Below are 24,489 nucleotides of genomic sequence, written 5' to 3'. Positions count from 1 at the left end.
CACACACACACACACACACACACACACACACACTTAGTCAGACTCCTTTGTTTGCCAATACAAATTTGATGATCATTTACCAGTCATTTACCAGTTTAATGGTATTGTACTATTATCTGAATGCATATTTTTTGTACCATCTTGCATGATCTCAAGGACAATTTCATACATGTTCACTTGGCACGTCGCCTATAATAAGGCTAAATCAGAGAAATGATTTTCTCTCACAAAGAGACATGGTCCAGTTGCTGTTCTAGATCAGGTTGCAGATCTAATGATATAAAATTGGCATTTAATGACATTCTTCGACACTTTAGTCCATAGGCCATGTGGATAAATGTGCAGTGCATATAGGCTATAGACAATTGTTTTTAATTTTTTTTAAATTATATGTGGCAATGTCAGGTTACAGTAGCACAATTACAGAAACTCGACATTTAGTAATGTAGGTTTTTGCTTAATGCTGCCAGTGGAAGGATTTTTTTTCTCCATGATGCGGTCACACGAATAATGCAGAATCTTCATTTGAACTGTTTCTCTCAGCAGGAAAATAATCCTGCAGCAACAAGAAGGAAATGTGAATTATTGTGTGGATTCAAATTAATGGACATTTTTAGTTTGGGCAAACCAAGTCTGAAATGTTTAAGTGGAAATTATGTGTGGAGAAAAGCAAATATGGTGATATGGTGCAATTATGGCATAATTTGTCACATCAAAGAAAAAAGTTATAATTTAAGCTATTTATCATTGGAAAATTGATTATACAGCCTATACAGTGAGTATGCCTACCTTACATGTTTTAATATTTCGTTTGTAAAATGTAATATCAGACATATTGGTTTATTTCCAGGCGGCTCGATCCGTGTTGAAGGCCAATCAAGCTCTTACATTCTAGTAGTCTATTTCAATCATGTTTAAGCAACATTAAACCATACCGATTGAGAAAATGCAAGATTTAAAAAATGCAAGATGTTGCTAATATTAATCTGGCAAATGAAATGACGCACAAAACAGAAGAACTAGGTTCGAGAATTTCAAGGCTGAACTGCATGCTATAATAAGATAGACGTTCACATAATTGCTTAACTGTGATCGCCAGTATGCCCGACATTACATCAGCTGTAGGCTACTGGTTCCGTGTGTCTCACCCAGTCTCGAATGGGAAACTGTACTGTATGTTGTAAACGATGAGCTGAGAGACACAAGCATGGAAAGGGTACAGAGCTCTATGCATAGAATAGAGCATGTGGACATGGCGGTGGGTAAAGGATGCTGCATTGTTAGTCGCGAGACAAACTGAATCTATCCGTGGATTGGTCTCGTGCATCAAAAGCTATAATAGTAAGTAGTTATTATGGATAGGCCTGTAGTCCAACTAAAATTAGTTATTGGAATAAAACGATCTATAACCTATAGAGTGCAATGTCTGTCTATTTTCAGTGATTCGATTCCAACGGGATACAAATTTAACGTTCAAGAAAGACATAATTTCAAACATCAAAGTTATAAGCTAGACTATGTCGTTAATGTTATTGTTTAGCCTACTGCATAAACAGGCTAAATATGGACGATTAATTATATATTTTATAATATTGGCACAACATAATGCAATTTTCTGTCATGTAATTTGGTAATATACTATTTTATAGTATGAACTGAGCAGGTCTATAGTCTACACAAAAAAGGAATGAATAAAAAATATGAATGAGATAGTAGGCCTCGTGTAAAATATCACATAATATATTTTCCGTTAACCTGACACAATGAAAAGTAGACTATTGCATGCTGCAATTTGTGAGAATGTATTATTCTGTTTGACAATAAATATGTAGTATATGGTATATGGTGTTTGAAATTTTATGTGAAAATGTATAACAATAAACCTATACCTAAACATTTAGGTGTGTAGGCTACTGTGTAGGCTACTGCAGGGCAAGCTTTACCATAAAACATTCAATAGGGCCAATAGAAATACATTCTGCGTAGCCTGAAGATTGATTTTCACATGTATTTTTGCTCAGAAAAAATACAATGTTCTTTATTGATTAATAAACTCACCCAAGAGAAGTAAACTCTGATCATTAGATCACTATAATTACACAATAATGTATTTGTGTGATATTTACAAACACATGTAGTATATTACACGTTATTATGTTACTAGGAATATTTAATAAGGATCAGGGATAACCTCTAGTGACAAGTTCTTCCAACAAGCAATATTAAACATTAATACTGTAACATATAATTAGTATACCACATTGACCATAGCTATTTCCCATGGGTCGTCAACTGAATCTCTACTTTTCCTCTGCATTTCCAAACAACCAAAGTGAGACGGGAGAAAATAAAAACAATATAATACTAATAATGATATATGCCATTTATTAGACGCTTTTATCCAAAGTGACAAAGACATACATGCATACATTTTACATACGGTGAATGTTGTTTTTGGCCATATTTAGTGAATCTGTTCTCTCTCTTGACTGAATCTGTGTCCTTCTTCGTAATAGGACAATTACTTTGATATTCTTCTTACTGTATACTGAAACAAAATAGACTGCAGTACATATGCTACCCAAATTGGTTGATTGACTTTAAAGTAAATTGTTGGGGAATATGATAGCAGTTGTGAAATATTTAAAAAAAATATTGTCAATATCTTTCACGTTTGGTATTTGGTATTTTATTAGGATCCCTTTTGTTCTTCAATTAAGGGTACAATCATAACCTCATACATATCTGTGAAGGTTTACAATTATTTGTCATAATTATTAAAGGTCCTCTGCATGCCAGGTGATGACTTAAAGATTAACCTGCAGTGAAAATCCAATGCAGCGGTGTAATGGCACGAATTATGTTCAATAGCCAACATTTCTGGCAGTGCATGCTTTGTGTGTGTGTGTGTGTGTGTGTCTGCGCGAATGTGTGTACCTATGCTTCCCCTGTCCAGTTTAGGGTCTGTCACGCTAAGGCTGCGTTCAGACAGACAGACCAATTCTGATATTTTTTTCCCAATAATTGGTCTTTTTACCAATCACATCAGATATTTTCACAATCAGATCTTTTTCAGAGCTGATCTGATTGGTTAAAAGACCAACTGTCTAAACGCAGCCATAAACCCTCACAAAACTCATATATTTGTTTTTACACTGCTCATACTCGCTGTTTATTATCTATGCATAGTCACTTTACCCCTAGCTACATGTACAAATGATCTCAACTAACCTGTACCCCCGCACATTGATTCTGTACCGGTATATTGCCTCGTTGCTGTTATTTTATTGTGTTACTTTTTATTCAATTTTTTACTTTAGTTTATTTAGTAAATATTTTCTTAACTCTATTTCTTGAACTGCACTGTTGGTTAAGGGTTTGTAAGTAAGCATGTGACAGATACAATTGTATTTATTTGATATGTCTTGGCACCCTCACTTAGCACATTGATATTGACAAGATAATCAAGTGACCGCTCTAACAATGGAAATGCCTTACCGCAAAGATGGAAGGCAGGCAGGAGGAGGCGAGATCAGGTTCGACCATTCTAGCCAATGAGAGGGCAGATACGTGTGTGAACAACAGGCCATTGAGACTGCACTGTTGGTTAAGGGTTTGTAAGTAAGTGTTAGCATGGGCAGCGCCATTGAGGCTATCTACATTTCAAAATAGTCCATTTTATTTTTCTTCATTGGCTGATTGCTCACAACTCATAGGAATCCCTACCCAGTTGACTACTTTCAAATGGTGGAAGCCCTAAATAGCAATGTCCTTACTAAAATGGATGACGCCTCTATCTATCTCTATGACAACAGGCACAAGTCCACAATAAAGTATATATAGATTTTTTTCCAGAAATGCCATGTGCACTTTAGCCTAGTGGTTAGAGCGTTGGACCAGTAAGTGATTAGAGTGTTGGACCAAGGTAAAAATCTGTCCTTCTGCCCCTGAACAAGGCAGTTAACCCACTGTTCCCCGGTAAATCGTCTTTGTAAATAAGAGTTTGTTCTTAACTGACTTAGTTTTAAAAAATGACAAAATATCAGTGCATTCATAACAACCTACGCCTCACATAGGAAATTATTATTTACATTTTTTTTTTTGGCTGTGTAAAACCTCCAGCTCCTCTTCCTCTCTGTCAGTCTTGACTTGAGCCCAATGCATAGGCGGCGCGTGTTAGCAGTTAGGGGAAGCACATTTTCACCATACAAATGCGCTTATTTTCTTTATGAGGATTTTAGAATATTTGCATGAACATCTGTGGCCAATTGGATAAAAACCTAACATCTAAGCAGGTTTCCATCCAACATTTTTATACTACATGTTGGATAAATGTCATGACAGGCCTGTTGGAAACTTTGTCGGTAAACTTTCCAAATGTTGACAAAACAAAATAAACTAGACAAGGTGAGACTTTTTTGTGTTACGATTAATTTTGCAAGAAATGTCGTTGAAAACGTTTTTATGCGCAAATATCAATATAATAACCATCAAATCGAAGTAAACTTGGAGGGATATGGTGAGTGGTCCTCCCACTATGACTCGGGAAACCATGTAGTTTATTAGGCTAGAGATTAAATAAGTTACGATGAACTTCACAGGGTTGTGAAAATGCACTGTGATCTTGATGCTCCTTTCCAATAAATATCGAAGCTTGACTGCCTTTGACAAATACAAATATTCTCGTTGTTATCCATAATAATATCATTATGTATACTAGCCTACCGCAAAGTCTATTTAATCCATTTTAGAGTAAGTTTGAAACATAACTAAAATGTGGTCTGAATACTTCCATTCAGAAACAGTGCGTTCGGAAAGTATTCACACTTCTTGACTTTTTCCACATTTTTTAAGTTACAGTCTTATTCTTAAACAGATTAAATCCTTTTTTCCCTCATCAATCTACACACAATACCCCATAATGACAAAACAAAAACAGGTTAATATTTATTTTGCTAATTTATATATTTTTTTAAAACCCGAAATATTACATTTACATAAGTATCCAGACCCTTTACTCAGTACTTTGTTTAAGCACTTTTGGCATCAATTTCAGCCTCTGGTCTTATTGGGTATGACTCTATAAGCTTGGCACACCTGTATTTATCCCCTTACTCTATGCAGATCCTCTCAAGCTAGGTCAGGTTGGATGGGGAGAATTTCCTGCACAGCTATTTTCAGGTCTCTCCAGAGATGTTTTGATTGGATTCAAGTCTGGGCTCTGGCTGGGCCACTCAAGGACATTGAGACTTTCCTTCGCCCCAGTCTGAGGTCCTGAGCGCTCTGCAGCAGGTTTTCATTAAGGACCTCTGTACCTTTCTCCATTCATCTTTGCCTCGATCCTGACTAGTCTCTCAGTCCCTGCTGCTGAAAAACATCCCAACAGCATGATGCTGCCACCACCATGCTTCACCATAGGGATCGTACCAGGTTTCCTCCAAATGTAACGCTTGGCATTCAGGTAAAATAGTTCAATCTTGGTTTCATCTGAGCAGAGAATCTAGTTTCTTACGGTCTGAGAGTCTTTAAAATGCCTTTTGACAAAATCCAAGCGGGTGTCATGTGCCTTTTACTGGGGAGTTTTTGTCATTTATACCATTAGTCAATGAGTCTGAATACTTTATGAAGGCACTGTATACACTGAACAAAAATATAAATGCACCATGCAACAATTTCAAAGGTTTTACTGAGTTACCACCATTTGCCTCATGTAGCGCGACACTCTACAATCTCACTTGCATAGAGTTGATCAGGATGTTGATTGTGGAATGTTGTCCCACTGCTCTTCAATGGCTGTGCGAAGTTGCTGGATATTGGCGGGAACTGGAACACGCTGTCGTACACGTTGATCCAGAGCATCCCAAACATACTCAATGGGTGACGTCTGGTGAGTGTGCAGGACATGGAAGAACTGGGACATTTTCAGCTTCCAGGAATTGTTTACAGATCCTTGTGAAATGGGGCCGTGCATTAACATGCTGAAACATGAGGTGACGGCGGCAGATGAATTGCACAACAATGGGCCTCGGGAGCTTGTCACGTTATCTCTGTGCATGAAATTGCCATCGATAACATGCAATTGTGTTTGTTGTCCGTAGCTTATGCCTGCTACGTAGCTTATACCATAACCCCACTGCCACCATGGGGAACTCTGTTCACAATGTTGACATCAGCAAACCAACCACACACACAACGCCATACACGCTGTCTGCCATCTGCCATCTGCCTGGTACAGTTGAAACTGGGATACATCCGTGAAGAGCACACTTCTCCAATGTGCCTGTGGCCATCGAAGGTGAGCATTTGTCCATTGAAGTTGGTTACGATGCCGAACTGGAGTCAGGTCAAGACCCTGGTGTGGACGAGCATGCAGCTGAGCTTCCCTGAGACAGTTTGTGCAGAAATTCTTTGGTTGTGCAAACCCACAGTTTGATCAGCTGTCTGGGTGGCTGGTCTCAGACAATCCCTTAGGTGACAAAGACAGATGTGGAGGCCCTGGGCTGCCATGGTTACACATCTCTGCAGTTGTGGGGCTGGTTGGACGTCCTGCCAAATTCTGTAAAACAATGTTGGAAGCGGCTTATGGTATAGAAAAAAAATCGCCTGTCCTCGGTTGCAACACCCACTACCGAGTTCCAAACTGCTTCTGGAAGCATCATCAGAACATCAGAACAGTCTGTTCAATAAGTGCATCAATGACGTCGTCCCCACAGTGACTGTACGTACATATCCTAACCAGAAGCCATGGATTACAGGAAACATCCACACTGAGCTAAAGGGTAGAGCTGCCTCTTTCAAGGAGCAGGACACTCATCTGGACGCTTATAAGAAATCCCGCTATGCCCTCTGATGATCTATCAAACAGGCAAAGCATCAATACAGGACTAAGATTAAATTCTACTGCACTGGCTCTGACGCTAGTCGGATGTGGCAGGGCTTGCAAACTATTACAGATTACAAAGAGAAGCCCAGCCGGGAGCTGCCCAGTAACCTGAGCCTACCAGACGAGCTAAATTACTTCTATGAGGCAAGCAACACTGAGGCATGCAGCTGTTCCGGACGACTGTGTGATCACGATCTCCATAGCCGATGTGAGTAAGACCTTTAGACAGGTCAACATTCACAAGGCTGTGGGGCCAGAAAGATTACCAAGACGTGAACTCAGAGCATGCACTGACAAACTGGCAAGTGTCTTCACTGATGTTTTTAACCTCTCCCTGACAGAGCCTGTAATACCTACATGTTTCAAGCAGACCGCCATAATCCATGTGCCCAAGATCGCCAAGGTAAGCTGCCTAAATGACTACCGATCCGTAGCACTCATGTCTGTAGCCTTGAAGTGCTTTGAAAGGCTGGTCATGGCTCACATCAACAGCATCATCCCAGAAACCCTAGACCCACTCCAATTTGCATGCCGACCAAACAGATCCACAGATGTCAGAATCTCTATGGCATTCCACACACCTGAACAAAAGGAACACCTACATGAGAATTCTGTTAATTGACTACAGCTCAGTATTCAACACCATAGTGCCTTCAAAGATCATCACTAAGCTAATGTCCCTGGGACTAAACACCTCTCTCTGTAACTGGATCCTGGACTTCCTGACGAGACGCACCCTATTAGCTTTCTGAGATACATTGGAAAATAAATTGTCAAGATGTCACGCAGGGGAGGGGACAATGAGAGGAAACTTCTTCAAAGCAAATCTTTCTGGATCCACAGGCTCAACACACCTCTCGGCCTTAATGAGGAGTTTGACTTGAAACCGTTTTTATCATTTCAATATGTCTAAATAGTTTTAAAAAAATCCTAATTGAATATTGTATGTATATTACTGTAAACATTAATCACATTCCCTGTGTATGATCATATATTTTGATGCATTTAATCTTAATATTGTGAAACTATGTTATAAATGTAATTTGTTGACCTCCAGTTTCAGGAAGTGATGTCATTAAGAACTGCCCCTATATATAGGACCTTCCACCCCCACCTGGGATATGGATGCCTGATGACCTACGGGTTGAAACATTGTTAATAAATATCACCTGGGAGCACGAGCAGCAGTGTGCAGTGTTTTCCTTTCTGTTTTCCAAGGGTAAACGACTACCGCCCCGTAGCACTCACTTCCGTCATCATGAAGTGCTTTGAGAGACTAGTCAAGGACCATATCACCTCTACCCTACCTGACACCCTAGACCCACTCCCAATTTGTTTACCGCCCAAATAGGTCCACAGACGATGCAATCTCAACCACACTGCACACTGCCCTAACCCATCTGGACAAGAGGAATACCTATGTGAGAATGCTGTTCATCGACTACAGCTCGGCATTCAACACCATAGTACCCTCCAAGCTCGTCATCAAGCTCGAGACCCTGGGTCTCGACCCTGCCCTGTGCAACTGGGTACTGGACTTCCTGACGGGCCGCCCCCAGGTGGTGAGGGTAGGCAACAACATCTCCACCCCGCTGATCCTCAACACTGGGGCCCCACAAGGATGCGTTCTGAGCCCTCTACTGTACTCCCTGTTCACCCACGACTGCGTGGCCACGCACGCCTCCAACTCGATCATCAAGTTTGCGGACGACACAACAGTGGTAGGCTTGATTACCAACAACGACGGCCTACAGGGAGGAGGTGAGGGCCCTCGGAGTGTGGTGTCAGGAAAATAACCTCACACTCAACGTCAACAAAACTAAGGAGATGATTGTGGACTTCAGGAAACAGCAAAGGGAACACCTCCCTATCCACATCGATGGAACAGTAGTGGAGAGGGTAGTAAGTTTTAAGTTCCTCGGCATACACATCACAGACAAACTGAATTGGTCCACTCACACAGACAGCATCGTGAAGAAGGCACAGCAGTGCCTCTTCAACCTCAGGAGGCTGAAGAAATTCGGCTTGTCACCAAAAGCACTCACAAACTTCTACAGATGCACAATCGAGAGCATCCTGGCGGGCTGTATCACCGCCTGGTACGGCAACTGCTCCGCCCACAACCGGAAGGCTCTCCAGAGGGTAGTGAGGTCTGCACAACGCATCACCGGGGGCAAACTACCTGCCCTCCAAGACACCTACACCACCCGATGTTTTATTTTATTTTTTATTTTTTATTTCACCTTTATTTAACCAGGTAGGCTAGTTGAGAACAAGTTCTCATTTGCAACTGCGACCTGGCCAAGATAAAGCATAGCAGTGTGAACAGACAACACAGAGTTACACATGGAATAAACAATTAACAAGTCAATAACACAGTAGAAAAAAATGGGCAGTCTATATACAATGTGTGCAAAAGGCATGATGAGGTAGGCGAATAACACAATTTTGCAGATTAACACTGGAGTGATAAATGATCAGATGGTCATGTACAGGTAAAGATATTGGTGTGCAAAAGAGCAGAAAAATAAATAAATAAAAACAGTATAAAAACAGTATGGGAATGAGGTAGGTGAAAATGGGTGGGCTATTTTCCTATAGACTATGTACAGCTGCAGCGATCGGTTAGCTGCTCGGATAGCTGATGTTTGAAGTTGGTGAGGGAGATAAAAGTCTCCAACTTCAGCGATTTTTGCAATTTGTTCCAGTCACAGGCAGCAGAGTATTGGAATGAAAGGCGGCCAAATGATGTGTTGGCTTTAGGGATGATCAGTGAGATACACCTGCTGGAGCACGTGCTACGGATGGGTGTTGCCATCGTGACCAGTGAACTGAGATAAGGCGGAGCTTTACCTAGCATGGACTTGTAGATGACCTGGAGCCAGTGGGTCTGGCGACGAATATGTAGTGAGGGCCAGCCGAATAGAGCATACAAGTCGCAGTGGTGGGTGGTATAAGGTGCTTTAGTGACAAAACGGATGGCACTGTGATAGACTGCATCCAGTTTGCTGAGTAGAGTGTTGGAAGCCATTTTGTAGATGACATCGCCGAAGTCGAGGATCGGTAGGATAGTCAGTTTTACTAGGGTAAGCTTGGCAGCGTGAGTGAAGGAGGCTTTGTTGCGGAATAGAAAGCCGACTCTTGATTTGATTTTCGATTGGAGATGTTTGATGTGGATCTGGAAGGAGAGTTTGCAGTCTAGCCAGACACCTAGGTACTTATAGATGTCCACATATTCAAGGTCGGAACCATCCAGGGTGGTGATGCTAGTCGGGCATGCGGGTGCAGGCAGCGATCGGTTGAAAAGCATGCATTTGGTTTTACTCGCGTTTAAGAGCAGTTGGAGGCCACGGAAGGAGTGCTGTATGGCATTGAAGCTCGTTTGGAGGTTAGATAGCACAGTGTCCAATGACGGGCCGAAAGTATATAGAATGGTGTCGTCTGCGTAGAGGTGGATCAGGGAATCGCCCGCAGCAAGAGCAACATCATTGATATACACAGAGAAAAGAGTCGGCCCGAGTATTGAACCCTGTGGCACCCCCATAGAGACTGCCAGAGGACCGGACAGCATGCCCTCCGATTTGACACACTGAACTCTGTCTGCAAAGTAATTGGTGAACCAGGCAAGGCAGTCATCCGAAAAACAGAGGCTGTTGAGTCTGCCGATAAGAATATGGTGATTGACAGAGTCGAAAGCCTTGGCGAGGTCGATGAAGACGGCTGCACAGTACTGTCTTTTATCGATGGCGGTTATGATATCGTTTATTTCCTTGAGTGTGGCTGAGGTGCACCCGTGACCGGCTCGGAAACCAGATTGCACAGTGGAGAAGGTACGGTGGGATTCGAGATGGTCAGTGACCTGTTTGTTGACTTGGCTTTCGAAGACCTTAGATAGGCAGGGCAGGATGGATATAGGTCTGCAACAGTTTGGGTCCAGGGTGTCTCCCCCTTTGAAGAGGGGGATGACTGCGGCAGCTTTCCAATCCTTGGGGATCTCAGACGATATGAAAGAGAGGTTGAACAGGCTGGTAATAGGGGTTGCGACAATGGCGGCAGATAGTTTCAGAAATAGCGGGTCCAGATTGTCAAGCCCAGCTGATTTGTACGGGTCCAGGTTTTGCAGCTCTTTCAGAACATCTGCTATCTGGATTTGGGTAAAGGAGAACCTGGAGAGGCTTGGGTGAGGAGCTACGGGGGGGGCGGAGCTGTTGGCCGAGGTTGGAGTAGCCAGGCGGAAGGCATGGCCAGCCGTTGAGAAGTGCTTATTGAAGTTTTCGATAATCATGGATTTACCGGTGGAGACCGTGCTTCCTAGCCTCAGTGCAGTGGGCAGCTGGGAGGAGGTGCTCTTGTTCTCCATGGACTTCACAGTGTCCCAGAACTTTTTGGAGTTGGAGCTACAGGATGCAAACTTCTGCCCGAAGAAGCTGGCCTTTGGCTTTCCTGACTGACTGCGTGTATTGGTTCCTGACTTCCCTGAACAGTTGCATATCACGGGGGCTATTCGATGCTATTGCAGTCCGCCACAGGATGTTTTTGTGCTGGTCGAGGGCAGTCAGGTCTGGAGTGAACCAAGGGCTGTATCTGTTCTTGGTTCTGCATTTTTTGAACGGAGCATGCTTATCTAAAATGGTGAGGAAGTTACTTTTAAAGAATGACCATGCATCCTCAACTGACGGGATGAGGTCAATGTCCTTCCAGGATACCCGGGCCAGGTCGATTAGAAAGGCCTGCTCACAGAAGTGTTTTAGGGAGCGTTTGACAGTGATGAGGGGTGGTCGTTTGACTGCGGCTCCGTGGCGGATACAGGCGATGAGGCAGTGGTCGCTGAGATCCTGGTTGAAGACAGCAGAGGTATATTTGGAGGGCCAGTTGGTCAGGATGACGTCTATGAGGGTGCCCTTGTTTACAGAGTTAGGGTTGTACCTGGTGGGTTCCTTGATGATTTGAGTGAGATTGAGGGCATCTAGCTTAGATTGTAGGACTGCCGGGGTGTTAAGCATATCCCAGTTTAGGTTACCTAACAGAACGAACTCTGAAGCTAGATGGGGGGCGATCAATTCACAAATGGTGTCCAGGGCACAGCTGGGAGCTGAGGGGGGTCGGTAGCAGGCGGCAACAGTGAGAGACTTGTTTCTGGAGAGAGTAATTTTCAAAATTAGTAGTTCAAACTGTTTGGGTATGGACCTGGAAAGTATGACATTACTTTGCAGGCTATCTCTGCAGTAGACTGCGACTCCGCCCCCTTTGGCAGTTCTATCTTGACGGAAGATGTTATAGTTGGGTATGGAAATCTCTGAATTTTTGGTGGCCTTCCTGAGCCAGGATTCAGACACGGCAAGGACATCAGGGTTAGCAGAGTGTGCTAAAGCAGTGAGTAAAACAAACTTAGGAAGGAGGCCTCTGATGTTGACATGCATGAAACCAAGACTTTTTCGATCACAGAAGTCAACAAATGAGGGTACCTGGGGACATGCGAGGCCTGGGTTTACCTCCACATCACCCGCGGAACAGAGAAGGAGTAGTATGAGGGTACGGCTAAAGGCTATCAAAACTGGTCGCCTAGAGCGTTGGGGGCAGAGGATAAGAGGAGCAGGTTTCTGGGCATGGTAGAATATATTCAGGGCATAATGCGCATACAGGGGTATGGTGGGGTGCGGGTACAGCGGAGGTAAGCCCAGGCACTGGGTGATGATGAGAGAGGTTGTATCTCTGGACATGCTGGTTGTAATGGGTGATGTCACCGCATGTGTGGGGGGTGGGACAAGGGAGGTAACAGGGGTATGCAGAGTGGATCTAGGGGCTCCATTGTGAACTAAAACAATGATAACTAACCTGAACAACAGTATACAAGGCATACTCTGTCTCTGCTGCTAAAGCCACTTTCTACCACTCTAAATTCCAAGCATCTGCCTCTAACCCTAGGAAGCTCTTTGCCACCTTCTCCTTCCTCCTGAATCCTCCTCCCCATCCCCCCCTCCTCCCTCTCTGCAGATGACTCCGTCAACCATTTTGAAAAGAAGGTCGACGACATCCGATCCTCGTTTGCTAAGTCAAACGACACCGCTGGTTCTGCTCACACTGCCCTACCCTGTGCTCTGACCTCTTTCTCCCCTCTCTCTCCAGATGAAATCTCGCGTCTTGTGACGGCCGGCCGCCCAACAACCTGCCCGCTCGACCCTATCCCCTCCTCTCTTCTCCAGACCATTTCCGGAGACCTTCTCCCTTACCTCACCTCGCTCATCAACTTATCCCTGACCGCTGGCTACGTCCCTTCCGTCTTCAAGAGAGCGAGAGTTGCACCCCTTCTGAAAAAACCTACACTCGATCCCTCCGATGTCAACAACTACAGACCAGTATCCCTTGTTTCTTTTCTCTCCAAAACTCTTGAACGTGCCGTCCTTGGTCAGCTCTCCCGCTATCTCTCTCAGAATGACCTTCTTGATCCAAATCAGTCAGGTTTCAAGACTAGTCATTCAACTGAGACTGCTCTTCTCTGTATCACGGAGGCGCTCCGCACCGCTAAAGCTAACTCTCTCTCCTCTGCTCTCATCCTTCTAGACCTATCGGCTGCCTTCGATACTGTGAACCATCAGATCCTCCTCTCCACCCTCTCCGAGTTGGGCATCTCCGGCGCGGCCCACGCTTGGATTGCATCCTACCTGACAGGTCGCTCCTACCAGGTGGCGTGGCGAGAATCTGTCTCCTCACCACGCGCTCTCACCACTGGTGTCCCCCAGGGCTCTGTTCTAGGCCCTCTCCTATTCTCGCTATACACCAAGTTACTTGGCTCTGTCATAACCTCACATGGTCTCTCCTATCATTGCTATGCAGACGACACACAATTAATCTTCTCCTTTCCCCCTTCTGATGACCAGGTGGCGAATCGCATCTCTGCATGTCTGGCAGACATATCAGTGTGGATGACGGATCACCACCTCAAGCTGAACTTCGGCAAGACGGAGCTGCTCTTCCTCCCGGGAAGGACTGCCCGTTCCATGATCTCGCCATCATGGTTGACAACTCCATTGTGTCCTCCTCCCAGAGCGCTAAGAACCTTGGCGTGATCCTGGACAACACCCTGTCGTTCTCAACTAACATCAAGGCGGTGGCCCGTTCCTGTAGGTTCATGCTCTACAACATCCGCAGAGTACGACCCTGCCTCACACAGGAAGCGGCGCAGGTCCTAATCCAGGCACTTGTCATCTCCCGTCTGGATTACTGCAACTCGCTGTTGGCTGGGCTCCCTGCCTGTGCCATTAAACCCCTACAACTCATCCAGAACGCCGCAGCCCATCTAGTGTTCAACCTTCCCAAGTTCTCTCACGTCACCCCGCTCCTCCGCTCTCTCCACTGGCTTCCAGTTGAAGCTCGCATCCGCTACAAGACCATGGTGCTTGCCTATGGAGCTGTGAGGGGAACGGCACCTCAGTACCTCCAGGCTCTGATCAGGCCCTACACCCAAATAAGGGCACTGCGTTCATCCACCTCTGGCCTGCTCGCTTCCCTACCACTGAGGAAGTACAGTTCCCGCTCAGCCCAGTCAAAACTGTTCGCTGCTCTGGCTCCCCAATGGTGGAACAAACTCCCTCACGACGCCAGGACAGCGGAGTCAATCACCACCTTCCGGAGACACCTGAAATCCCACCTCTTTAAGGAATACCTAGGATAGGATAAAGTAATCCTTCTCACCCCTTCCCCCCCCTTAAAATATTTAGATGCACTATTGTAAAGTGGCTGTTCCACTGGATGTCATAAGGTGAATGCACCAATTTGTAAGTCGCTCTGGATAAGAGCGTCTGCTAAATGACTTAAATGTAATGTAAATGTATATTGACATTTGAGAGAGACATACAGTGAGGCATACAGTAGTCACAGGTGTTGAATTGAGAAAGCTAGCTAAAAACAGTGGGCGAGGCTAATCAGCTAGCACAACAAACAGCAGGTAAAATGGCGTTGACTAGGCAACTGGGCCGACAGATAAAACAAACAAGCAGAGCGGAGTACCGTGATTAATGGACAGTCCAGTGTGCGTCAGCTATGTAGCCAAGAGATCAGTGTCCAGGGGGCAGCGGTGGATGGGGCAGGGGGGCTGGGCTGGCGAGTGTTATCCAGGTTTTTTTATTATTATTATTTATTTATTTATTTTTTTTAACTAACAATGACTAAATAGCTTGTAGCTAGTTAGCTGGTTAGCGTCTGGAGGTTCTTGAGTGTCATAAAAATAAAATAAAAATTAAAAGTAACAGCGATTCCGTACCACAGTGGGTGAGGCAGGTTTCCGGAAGGTATAAACAAAATCAAAATCAAAAAGAGATAGAAAGTAAATGGGTTCAGAGTGTTTGGGATGCAGTGATTCAGATGGTTAGCAGGCCTGTGCTAACAAGCTAACTGTTCGTAGGCCCGGGCTAGACAAGCTAGCCGTTAGCAGGCCGAATTAGCAAGCAGGGAGATAGCGAGGGCTAGAGAGTTAACCTTTGGGGGGACGTCGCGATGGGGTGAGTCTGTTTATTCCTCTTCATGCGGTGACATCGACAGACTGGTCGTGGGCCCGGGTAATTGTAGCCCAGGTGTATGCTACAGGTGCTCTAGTACGCTAGGTGAGCTGGAGACACAGCGTTTCAGAAAGCTCGCGGGCCTTGGCCGGCAGATGGATCTTTGGCGATGTCGCAACGAAAAAGCCTGTTGAAACCACCTCGGACGATTATGTCAGCGGACCAGTCGTGATGGATCGGCGGGGCTCCGTGTCGGCAGTAAAGGGTCCAGGCCAATTGGCAAAAGAGGTATTGTTGGGCCTCTTCGGCTAGTCGGGAGATGGGCTTAGCTCGAGGCTAGCTCAAGACTAATTGGTGCTTGTTTTGGGACAGAGACGTTAGCCAGGAGTAGCCACTCGGATTGCAGCTAGCTAGTTGCGATGATCCGGTGTAAAGGTTCAGAGCTTGCGGTAGGAATCCGGAGAAAAAGCAGTCTGATGTGCTCTGGGTTGATGTCGCGCTGGTGTCCTAGTTAGCTTTGAAGACCGCTAGCAATGGCTAACTGAGTACTAGCTAGTAGCTAGTTAGCTGGCTAGCTTCTGATGGGGGTTCCGGTTCTAAAGTAAAGTATAGAAAAAGCAGATCCGTACCACATTGGGTGATGCGGGTTGCAGGAGAGTATATTCACCTCTAGTTGGAAAGTGAGATTAAAATATGTACGAAATATATACAGAAAAAAAACGAAGAAAACTATATTTACACTAGACAGGACGGGACAAGACTAAACACACGTCCGACTGCTACGCCATCTTGGAAACTCAAGTTACAGGAAGGCCATAAAGATCATCAAGGACAACAACCACCCGAGCCACTGCCTGTTCACCCCGCTATCATCTAGAAGGCGAGGTCAGTACAGGTGCATCAAAGCTGGGACTGAGAGACTGAAAAACAGCTTCTATCTCAAACAGCCACCACTAACACTGAGTGGCTGCTGCCAACACACTGACACTGACTCAACTCCAGCCACTTTAATAATGGGAATTGATGGGAAATGATGTAAAATATATCACTAGCCACTTTAAACAATGCTACCTAATATAATGTTACATACCCTACATTATTCATTTCATATGCATATGTATATACTGTACTCTATATCATCTACTGCATCCTTACATAATACATGTATCACTAGCCACTTTAACTATGCCACTTTGTTTACATTCTCATCTCATATGTATATACTGTACTCGATACCATCTACTGTATTTTTTTTATTTTATTTTATTTCACCTTTATTTAACCAGGTAGGCTAGTTGAGAACAGGTTCTCATTTGCAACTGCGACCTGGCCAAGATAAAGCATAGCAGTGTGAACAGACAACACAGAGTTACACATGGAGTAAACAATTAACAAGTCAATAATAGAGAGAAAAAAAAAGAAAAAAAAAGGGGAGTCTATATACAATGTGTGCAAAAGGCATGAGGAGGTAGGCGAATAATTACAATATTGCAGATTAACACTGGAGTGATAAATTATCATGTACAGGTAGAGATATTGGTGTGCAAAAGAGCATAAAAGTAAATAAATAAAAACTGTGGGGATGAGGTAGGTGAAAATGGGTGTGCTATTTACCAATAGATTATGTACAGCTGCAGCGATCGGTTAGCTGCTCAGCTAGCTGATGTTTGAAGTTGGTGAGGGAGATAAAAGTCTCCAACTTCAGCGATTTTTGCAATTCGTTCCAGTCACAGGCAGCAGAGTACTGGAACGAAAGGCGACCGAATGAGGTGTTGGCTTTAGGGATGATCAATGAGATACACCTGCTGGAGCGCGTGCTACGGATGGGTGTTGCCATCGTGACCAGTGAGCTGAGATAAGGCGGAGCTTTGCCTAGCATGGCCTTGTAGATGACCTGAAGCCAGTGGGTCTGGCGACGAATATGTAGCGAGGGCCAGCCGACTAGAGCATACAAGTCGCAGTGGTGGGTAGTATAAGGTGCTTTAGTGACAAAACGGATGGCACTGTGATAAACTGCATCCAGTTTGCTGAGTAGAGTGTTGGAAGCAATTTTGTAGATGACGTCGCCGAAGTCGAGGATCGGTAGGATAGTCAGTTTTACTAGGGTAAGCTTGGCAGCGTGAGTGAAGAAGGCTTTGTTGCGGAATAGAAAGCCGATTCTTGATTTGATTTTCGATTGGAGATGTTTGATATGGGTCTGGAAGGAGAGTTTGCAGTCTAGCCAGACACCTAGGTACTTATAGGTGTCCACATATTCAAGGTCGGAGCCATCCAGTGTGGTGATGCTAGTCGGGCATGCGGGTGCAGGCAGCGATCGGTTGAAAAGCATGCATTTGGTTTTACTAGCGTTTAAGAGCAGTTGGAGGCCACGGAAGGAGTGTTGTATGGCATTGAAGCTCGATTGGAGGTTAGATAGCACAGTGTCCAATGACGGGCCGAAAGTGTATACAATGGTGTCGTCTGCGTAGAGGTGGATCAGGGAATCGCCCGCAGCAAGAGCAACATCATTGATATACACAGAGAAAAGAGTCGGCCCGAGAATTGAACCCTGTGGCACCCCCATAGTGACTGCCAGAGGACCGGACAACATGCCCTCCGATTTGACACACTGAACTCTGTCTGCAAAGTAATTGGTGAACCAGGCAAGGCAGTCATCCGAAAAACCGAGGCTACTGAGTCTGCTGATAAGAATATGGTGATTGACAGAGTCGAAAGCCTTGGCAAGGTCGATGAAGACCATCTACTGTATCTTGCCTATGCTGCTCGGTACCATCACTCATTCATATATCTTTATGTACATATTCTTTATCCCCTTACACTGTGTATAAGACAGTAGTTTTGGAATTGTTAGTTAGATTACTTGTTGGTTATTCCTGCATTGTCGGAACTAGAAGCACAAGCATTTCGCTACACTCGCATTAACATCTGCTAACCATGTGTATATGACAAAAAAAATTTGATTTGATTTGAGGTTGAGGATCTGCCACACAGATCCTCAACACGGGGACCCCTAAGGGGTGCGTGCTTAGTCCCCCCCCTGTACTCCCTGTTCACCCAGGACTGTGTGGCCAAGCACGACTCCAATACTGACATTAAGTTTGCCGACGACACAACGGTGGTAGACCTGATCACCGACAATGATGACACAGCCTATAGGGAGGACGTCAGAGACATGGCAGTGTGGTACCAGGATGACAACCTCTCAACGTGATCAAGACAAAGGAGATGATCGTGGACTAAAAGAAAAGGAGGGCCGAACATGCCCCCATTCACATACAGTGCCTTGCGAATGTATTCGGCCCCCTTGAACTTTGCGACCTTTTACCACATTTCAGGCTTCAAACATAAAGATATAAAACTATATTTTTTTGTGAAGAATCAACAACAAGTGGGACACAATCATGAAGTGGAACGACATTTATTGGATATTTCAAACTTTTTTAACAAATCAAAAACTGAAAAATTGGACGTGCAAAATTATTCAGCCCCCTTAAGTTAATACTTTGTAGCGCCACCTTTTGCTGCGATTACAGCTCTGTAGATTACTACAGAGTGTAGTGTGTACGGCCCAGTACATCACTGGGCCAAGCTTCCTGCCATCCAGGATCTCTATGCCAGGCAGTGTCAGAGGAAGGCCCTAAAAATTGTGAAAGAGTCCAGCCACCCAAGAGACAGACTGTTCTCTCTGCTACCACATGGGAAGCAGTACCGGAGCGCCAAGGCTAGGTCCAAAGGGCCCCTTACCAGCTTCTACCTATAACCCATAAGCGCTGAACAGTTAATAAAATGCATACCCAGAATATTTGCATTGACCCCCTTTTTTACGCTGCTGCTACTTGCTGTTTATTATCTATGCATAGTCACTTTACCCCTACCTACATGTACATATGACCTCAATTAGCCAGTATCCCTGCACATTGACTCAGTACCGGTACACTCAGTATATACAGTGGGGCAAAAAAGTATTTAGTCAGCCACCTATTGTGCAAGTTCTCCCACTTAAAAAGATGTTAGGTCTGTAATTTTCATCATAGGTATACTTCAACTATGACAGACAAAATGAGAAAAAAATCCAGAAAATCACATTGTAGGATTTTTAATGAATTTATTTGCAAATAATGGTGGAAAATAAGTATTTGGTCACCTAAAAACAAGCAAGATTTCTGGCTCTCAAAGACCTGTAACTTCTTCTTTAAGAGGCTCCTCTGTCCTCCACTTGTTACCTGTATTAATGGCACCTGTTTGAACTTGTTATCAGTATAAAAGACACCTGTCCACAACCTCAAACAGTCACACTCCAAACTCCACTATGGCCAAGACCAAAGAGCTGTCAAAGGACACCAGAAACAAAATTGTAGACCTGCACCAGGCTGGGAAGACTGAATCTGCAATAGGTAAGCAGCTTGGTTTGAAGAAATCAACTGTGGGAGCAATTATTAGGAAATGGAAGACATACAAGACCACTGATAATCTCCTTCGATCTGGGACTCCACGCAAGATCTCACCCCGTGGGGTCAAAGTGATCACAAGAACGGTGAGCAAAAATCCCAGAACCACACGGGGGGACCTAGTGAATGACCTGCAGAGAGCTGGGACCAAAGTAACAAAGCCTACCATCAGTAACAATACGCCGCCAGGGACTCAAATCCTGCAGTGCCAGACGTGTCCCCCTGCTTAAGCCTGTACATGTCCAGGCCCATCTGAAGTTTGCTAGAGAGCATTTGGATGATCCAGAAGAAGATTGGGAGAATGTCATATGGTCAGATGAAACCAAAATATAACTTTTTGGTAAAAATTCAACTCGTCATGTTTGGAGGAAAATGAATGCTGAGTTGCATCCAAAGAACACCATACCTACTGTGAAGCATAGGGGTGGAAATATCATGCTTTGGGGCTGTTTTTCTGCAAAGGGACCAGGACGACTGATCCGTGTAAAGCAAAGAATGAATGGGGACATGTATCGTGAGATTTTGAGTGAAAACCTCCTTCCATCAGCAAGGGCATTGAGGATGAAACGTGGCTGGGTCTTTCAGCATGACAATGATCCCAAACACACCGCCCGGGCAACGAAGGAGTGGCTTCGTAAGAAGCATTTCAAGGTCCTGGAGTGGCCTAGCCAGTCTCCAGATCTCAACCCCATAGAAAATCTTTGGAGGGAGTTGAAAGTCCGTGTTGCCCAGCAACAGCCCCAAAACATCACTGCTCTAGAGGAGATCTGCATGGAGGAATGGGCCAAAATACCAGCAACAGTGTGTGAAAACCTTGTGAAGACTTACAGAAAACGTTTGACCTCTGTCATTGCCAACAAAGGGTATATAACAAAGTATTGAGATAAACTTTTGTTATTGACCAAATACTTATTTTCCACCATAATTTGCAAATAAATTCATTAAAAATCCTACAATGTGATTTTCTGGATTTAAAAAAATAATTTTGTCTGTCATAGTTGAAGTGTACCTATGATGAAAATTACAGGCCTCTCTCATCTTTTTAAGTGGGAGAACTGTTATGCAGGTGAATGAGGACCCAAAAGCGACTTAACGGAAACAGAGTCTTTATTCCAGTCTTAAACAAAAGCGATACTCCTGGATATTATCTAGGTAAAAGCAAAAACAGGAAAACAGAAATCCACTCGTCAGTAGAGAGGAATGACTGGAGACGCGACCACAGACTGCAGGTCGCTTTGGGAAGGCACCGGCCGTAGCTGACATTGACACCTGCTCACACGCAGCATCTGAAGAAGGTAAAACACGACAGGGCGGAACAAGGACACAGAACAGCGAACATCAAACAAGGATCCGACAAGGACAGAAGCGGAAAACAGAGGGAGAAATAGGGACTCTAATCAGAGGGCAAAATAGGGGACAGGTGTGAAAAGAGTAAATGAGGTAGTTAGGAGAATGAGGAACAGCTGGGAGCAGGAACGGAACGATAGAGAGAGAGAGCGAGAGAGGGAGAGAGGGAGGGGGAGAGAGGGATAGAAAGAGGGAAAGAACCTAATAAGACCAGCAGAGGGAAACGAATAGAAGGGAAGCACAGAGACAAGACATGATAATCAATGACAAAACATGACAAGAACTTGCACAATTGGTGGCTGACTAAATACTTTTTTGCCCCACTGTACATCCACATCCTCATTCTCCTGGACCCGTCTGCAGCACTTGAAGCTGTCTGTGATCAGATTTTAGCTGTGTGTGTATGGTGTAATTTGAAGCTTACTGGCGTAAATGAAGATTTTTGAGACTCAAATCGTGTGCATGAAATACGCTTGATATTAATTAATATCGGTATGAATGAGGTCGGGGACCAAGCGAGTGTGGTACATTAGGTATTACAGTTGGAGCTGGTACCGGGGAGAATGATGAAAAAGTCGCAGGCTTGCTGATGAGATGTTTGCACAGAGTTATATCATAGAATATTGAGGGGTGCATGTTGCATGTTGGAAAAAGTGTTAAACTCTATTAACGTAAAATTCTTTGTGTAGATTTATACTATGAGGTTTGAACTAAACTAATATTGTAGAATTACATAATCAACATCTGAACATACTTACGTTAAACATTAATTGAGCCACTGAGTAATAGATAAGATATACACTAGGTACAGGAGACGGGGCGACGGGTGTGGTCGATGTAAGACGGGAGTGGTGTTCTAACTAAGTGCTGCGAAATAAGGTAGATTCATTTTGTTCTTTTAATTAATTTACACAAGTACTCCCCGGTTATTGATTTTGGTTTGATTGTTCAGAAAACACCACTGAAATTAAACAGGAGGTTAAGGTATACTAACATTAGAATCTGTTTTCATTATGGGGAACAATGAAAGGCCCGCAGATTGGATTGCAGGCTGATTTTATTTTATGTTAAAGGGCCAGTGTACATTTATCACAGTTGTGTGTCTGTCTAATGGCAGGGTATTTAAGAAGTATTTTGGGGAGACAATTTGGAGTAACACGAATAAGACATGAAACATCGAGACAAATTATTTGAGTTTGAGGGGATTATCATAATTATTAGGTTTTGTTTTTGTAGTAAATGTTTTGGGTTTAAGGGGATTTCCATGTTCCCAGAGACATGATATGAAATATTATAAGTTTTTATTTTCTGAGTCTTAATTAAATAGGTGAAATCTTTTGATAAAGGAATGTTGTTTAATATAGTAAGGAACACTTCTTTGGAGGGGTGGTATGACTTATGACCTCCATTGTAACTTTCCTTTGTGGTCTGATCAGCCTCATTGGAAAGCCATTTGGATGGAGAATCTAGGGTCATTTGTAACACTGATATTAAGGTAATTTAATACAAAAAGGCAGTGAAATTTACTTTATAGTGTCATTATATTTTCTCTGATGAACATGGTGTGAAAATTAGCTGGGATAAGTTTTAATTATGGTAGACTCATGTTAAGTATTTGGGACATATTTTGAGCCAACAGGGCAGGGAAGAAATTGAGATATTTTTGTTTGGTTTTAACACCTGTGTACAGGAGTGCCAAAAGACGGGTGACATTACCTGTGTAATGGGGGAGGGTGTCCGTATGGGGATTACATGATAACCGACTTGGGACAGTTCTGGGATTGGAGAAGAGGGTATCCTTATAGTTTTCCATGATATGGGGGAAACCTGGGAGCACTGTTGAACTTTGTAAAGGTGATGAAATCCTACTAACCATCAAAACCATTAAGCTCTCTGATGCAGGCACTTACACCCTCGGACTACAAAGGACCGGGACAGACACGATGGGTGTGTTCTATTAAGGTGCTGCCAAAACCACAGAGGTCCCAGACAAACCAGAGCCAGACACACTCCTCTACCACCCCTGGACCGAACCTGCCACCAACCACCACTGTGTTAAAAATCCCATTCAGGTAATTCATGTTAGAGACTATTCAGCTATTGATCAATTAGGCACTGAGACTGGTTTTGATGGTAGTGACAATTTGTGGCTGTCCTATATGAGGTATACAGCTAAAACCCTGAAAAGAAAGGACTGCATGAGTTACATGAAACATTGGTCATGCTAGACCTGTTCTGGCTACACACCCATTTGCTATAGGAGAAGGAGAGGGGTGGTTGTGTATTCTGAGAGGTTTTTACCAAGTTCAGCCAAATTCAACTCTCTGTTCCTCTCAACTCTCTGTTCCTCTCCTTGTGTTTCCTACAGTACCTCCTCATCGGGCCCCTTGGGGTGTTAAAGCATATGGGGGCAATTACAGTTGCATCACGGGTACAGGTAATGGCATTGATTATGGGAGATTGCCTGAAGCTGATTGCAGTAGTAACATAACCATTAATTCCACTTGGCCAGTTACAGGCCTAAACCAAACTAGTGGTCTGGCTGATGTGAGGTGGATGTGTGGAGCCAAAAGAGTGTGGAGACCCATTCTTAGAGGATACTGGTGTGCTCTGACCAGTTTGATAATTCCACTGACCATTGTTGATGTTACTGCCGAGCAGCTGTTGGGTTCTGTATCCAGGGGACCTGAAAACATTCCATCCCATGGGAGACATAGATGTAGTGCTCCATGGACAGAGGATGTAGTTGACATGCACACTAACCTGTTGGGGGTTCCTCATGAGTTTCAGGCCTTGAGTAGGAATGATGGACTCTGGCACTTACTACCTATTATAGGTCCAGTGGATGCAAGACAGACTGCATGGATTAATTATATCTACTATAATCAACAGCGTTTTGTGAATTACTCCCGTGATGCACTAACTGGTCTGTCTGAACAGCTTGAGGCCACGTCTCGGGTTTCCAGACAGAATAGACTTGCTTTGGATATGCTTCTTGCCAGTCGGGGGGGGGGGGGGGGGGGCTGCAAGATGTTGTTCTCTTTTGACATGAGGGTTTTAAGTTCCTAGGTGGCTGGTAGCCAATCTAGTACATAGTGGGATCGAATGGAGGACATGAAGGTATTTTAAACTTTTTAACTGTTATATGATTCATTGCTGAATTTTTATTCACACCCTTGGGGGTGTGAAAAAGGGGGATTGTTGGATCCTGTATTTGACATTATAGCCATCAGATATATATGATTAAATATCATCTGATGTTGGTTGTGTGAGGTGTCTGCATTTGTGCACTGGAGCATCATTATGAGATTAAACA

The sequence above is a fragment of the Oncorhynchus gorbuscha genome, linkage group LG16 (genome assembly GCF_021184085.1).
Source record: "Oncorhynchus gorbuscha isolate QuinsamMale2020 ecotype Even-year linkage group LG16, OgorEven_v1.0, whole genome shotgun sequence".
NCBI lineage: Eukaryota > Metazoa > Chordata > Actinopteri > Salmoniformes > Salmonidae > Oncorhynchus > Oncorhynchus gorbuscha.
This window is presented reverse-complemented; position numbering follows the sequence as displayed.